The sequence below is a fragment of the Ictidomys tridecemlineatus genome, unplaced genomic scaffold (genome assembly GCF_052094955.1).
Source record: "Ictidomys tridecemlineatus isolate mIctTri1 unplaced genomic scaffold, mIctTri1.hap1 Scaffold_208, whole genome shotgun sequence".
In the NCBI taxonomy this organism is placed as follows: Eukaryota; Metazoa; Chordata; class Mammalia; order Rodentia; family Sciuridae; genus Ictidomys; species Ictidomys tridecemlineatus.
Window position 1 is genome coordinate 61,372 of NW_027521785.1, and position 4,437 is coordinate 65,808.

The following is a 4,437-nucleotide window of genomic DNA, read 5'->3' on the forward strand; positions in this document are numbered from 1 at the left end:
TATCTGAGTAGAAATATTTTATCATCAACTTTTTCTTTCAAAACACGCTTTATTTCACAGGTTTCTAATATTAATCAACACATTCTAATTTTATACTCCCTAAATAGTCTTTGTTGTCATGATTTACATATGTATTTTCCATAAAAATAATGATAGAAAAGGTCTTTACATATTTATCTTAATATTTTTAGAGTATCACTTAACTTCATATGTCTACTTTAAATGGGATTGGTAAAGGTTTTTCCATAATACTCTGAAGGATTTAGACACATATACAATGCTACTTGAATTTCTGCAACTCAGTTAAAATAGTGAAGGTATACATAAACCATTTTATTCTTTGGATAGTCAAAGTACATCATGGATCTGGAATCTTGAAAATTCTTAGAGTTTTACCCATAATAACGCTCTATACTTGGGCCAAATACAGGTGTAGTCATTGGGTTATAATACCTCTCCTCAACACTCTCCTCAGAGCCTTAGCTACATCCTTATTCAGGAGAGTATAAATCAGAGGATTCAGTGTGGGAGTAATTATGCTATAGAACACAGAACCAACTTTGTCTTGCAGTGGAGTGTGCTGGGACCTGGGCCTCATGTACGAGAAGATGCAGGCACCAAACCAGAGAAAGACCACAATGAAGTGGGAGCTACAAGTGGCAAAAGCATTTCTTTTACTCCCAGCTGAACGCATCTCACTGACACTGTGCAGGATGAAGCCATAGGATGTAGAAACCAGAATGATGGGGAGGAGGAGAAGCACGATGCTACAGATATACACTGTGGTCTCATAGACGGTGACATCACCACATACCAACTTCACAACAGCTGGATACTCACAGGAGAAGTGGTACATTTTTTGAGATACACAGAAGGGAAAGTGCATCAAGATGACTGTGTGAATTAGGGAGTTCAGAGATGCCCCCAACCATGAGGTGAGGGCCATCATCAGTGCCACCTTTCTGCTCATGAGCACAGTGTAACGCAGAGGATGACAGATGGCAAAATACCTGTCATAGGACATGAGATCTAGCAGAAGACACTCAGCACCACCCAGAGACAAATAGAGAAAGTGCTGGGTGGCACATCCTAGGAAGAAGATGGACTTGCTGCCAGACAGGTAGTTGGTAGCCATCTTGGGGATGGTTGTGCAGATGTGCATCAGGTCTATGAAGGAGAGCTGGCTGAGCAGAAAGTACATGGGGGTGTGAAGTCCACGATCCACACAGATGAGGAGGATGGTGAGAGTGTTGCCACTCAGTGCAACAAAGTAGACCACCATGGTCCAGGCAGAAAAGGAAAAGGTGCGTCGGGGAGTCATGGAAGAGCCCTTCAAGGATGAAGTCTGCCAGAGACGTCTGATTCCTCAGCCACATGGTCCCTTCAAAGTCCTTGGGGAAACAGGGAGTGGAGACAAAGTGTGATGCCAGAAATATGGGATCCTGTGTACAGGGTGATAAGCTCTCTTGATCCAAGAAAATATTTGTGAAGAGTTTTTTCTCTATTTGTAAGTATCCAGAAACTGAAATTATTGAAATTTATTTTTTTTCAAAGCAAGACAAACCTAAAATTTGTCATCACGATCATGGTCATTTGAAATTCCAAGACTCTATTAAGGGCCAGAATTTATGACTCTTTTTACTAAATATAGGCCTATGTGTGTGTAATCATGTGTATGATTTTTGTGAGTGTGTTTCTGTGTTTTTATGGTTGTTGGATTATGTTTCCTGTTTTACCAGGCAGGTTCTAATAAGAGCAGCTGAACCACTAAGAGGTTGTTAGTTATGCATGTAAATGTTAATGGTTGTGTTACAGAACTTTGGCCTTATTTCCTTGTGGAAGCTGGTTAAGGAGTTGGTATACTGCTGTCATGTTTAAGTCTGATGTGGAAATTTAAAGTCTACAGGACAAGCAGTAGAAAAGGAAGACAGTACAAAGCAGGGCAGACAAAAGAAAGACAAAACCCCAAAGCATGAGCTGTGACCCCACAAGAGAAAACAAAAAAAGTCAGTCTGTTTGTCTATAGAATTAGGCACTAAGGTTCTTCTTTTTGTATTGGCTCTTTTGAGTTCTACAAAATATTAGGAATTCTTTTGACATAATTAAAAAGCATAAAATAGGCCTCAATTCAGTCTCCATACTTCCCATTTCCCTCTCCTCCTCTCTTCCTCTGATTCCTTCCCTCTGCTCTGCTGATATGCTATTTATTTATGGTTTTTTTATTAGTTACTTGTGGCTATACATAAAGATGAGATCCATATGGTATGTTCATACAGGCACATTGGAAATTTAGGTCAGATTTCTAATGAAGCTGAATGCACACCCCTAGCCCAGAATTCCAAGAGCCTAAGGGAGAATCATGGGGAAGATTAAGTAACTGCAGGCCCAGCCACTGCTCCTTACCAGTGAGGTGTGAGCCAGCAGACCAGCAAAAATGTATTAGTACTACAGGATGGCTGCTTCCCTTCTGCTCTCTAATCTCCCAGGAAGCTCCTCTTGAGACCCACCTTAAACAGAAACGATGGATTAGACGAATTTGGTGAGATGTAGTTCATCCTGGAAAACATCACACATCACAAAGTCACTGCAGTCCATCTTCTGTCTTTTTGGTACACATGCACACCTCCATAAGTCAGGTTAACCTTCAAATACAAAAATGATACCTGTGTAACTAAATACAATACATGCAGCATGAAGGCAAACACCTTAACCCTTTCTCCAGAAGAAAACCCAAAGTTCTTTACATTGCCTACAGGAGACATTCATTCCTCTGATACATGTGTTCCCTTTATTATCCGGGAAGTACAAAATTTTTTGGATAATATATATGAAAAAAATATTCTTATGAAAACCACCCATGGGATAGAGATTCTTATTCCAAAAAGGGTTAACTAGCAGTTTGGATATCAGCCCCTGTTTCCTCACTCAGTCCTGGCATCTGCCCAATATATCCATGAACAAACTGGACATGGCATCTGGGGTAAAGTTTATCCCCGGATTCATCATGATAAACTTACACTCACCAAGGCAAATCTGTCTGAAGCCACTGCTGAATACCCATGGTTAACAGCAAAGACAATCGTGAGTTCCCAACATCACACCATTCCCTGGGATGATCAGCCAGCCACTGCATAGCACATTGATGACATTGGACCACATTCAGCATGAAAGGGACACTCCTTTTTTTCTGGACTGGACACTCACTCTTGTTATGGATTTTGCTTCCTCTCCTGAAGTGCTGCTGCCAGAACTACCATCTCTGGACTCACAGAATGCTTTATTCACCATAAGGGTATTCCATGCAGCATTGCTTCTGAACAAGGAGCTCCATTCACAGCAAACAAGTGTGTAATGTGGCCTGTGTTCATGGGATTTGTTATAATTAACATAGGTCCTCCATCTTCCTGAAACACAGAACCTGATAGAATGGTAAAATACCCTTGGAAGACTCTGCCTCAAGTAACACCTAGATGACAACACCTCTCATTGCTGGAGCAATGTCCTCCAGGATGTGATACATGCTTGATGTCTGCATCTAATTTATGGTATTGCTTCTCCCACAGCGAGAATTCATAGGATCAGACCCCCAAGAATTCAGTGGATAGAAATGAGAGTGTGTTCTCTCCCTATAAGATTGATTGATTCTGGGTCTCATTTCTCCAAATGAATTTTATGATTGATTTTTCTAGAATGTCATTGGGAATTGCATTAAATCTGTATGACAGTTTTGGTAGTATGGCTATCTTGACAATATTAATGCTGCCTATCCAAAAGCATGGCAGATCTTTCCATCTTCTAAGGTCTTCTTCAATTTCTTTCTTTATACACTAATATTCTTTGTATGTTTGTATAAGCCCTCCTCCTTTATTCTTCAAGATTTTCTTGCCTATTCTTGGCTTGTTGAATTTCCATATAAATTTTAGAATCAACTTGTTGTGTTCTAGTGTGAGGGGCGGATTTACTGGGAATTTATTGGAATTGTATTGAATCTTTAGAACAATTTGGAAATAAGTGATATTTTTAGTTTAATATATACCACCAAGTAGATCTTCTTTACCCTGGGATGTTTGAAGTTCTTAATAGAGAAGTCTTATACTTTTTTCTGTTGGCTTTATCTCTAGGAGTATGGTATATTTACAATTATATGATCAAACATTTGTCTTCTTGGTTATTTGCGGCAAACCCAAGGCCAACATCTTACTGAACACAGAAAAACTGAAAACATTTTCCTCTAAAATTAGGAGCCAGACAACAATGCCCACTCTTATCACCCTATTCAACATAGTCCTTGAAACACAGACAGAACAATTAGGCAAGAGAAGGAAAATAAAGGGATACATATAGTAAAAGAAGAGGCCAAATTATCAGTTTGCTGATAACATGATCTTATATTTAGAAGACCCAAAAAACTCCATCAGAAGACTTCTAGAGTTAAAA

General features: G+C 39.5%; 1 pseudogene; it reads right to left on the minus strand.

Moving 5' to 3' along the window:
• Positions 1-16: 16 nt before the first annotated feature.
• On the minus strand, positions 17-1,575 carry LOC144373015 (olfactory receptor 2AE1-like; annotated as a pseudogene).
• Positions 1,576-4,437: the final 2,862 nt, after the last annotated feature.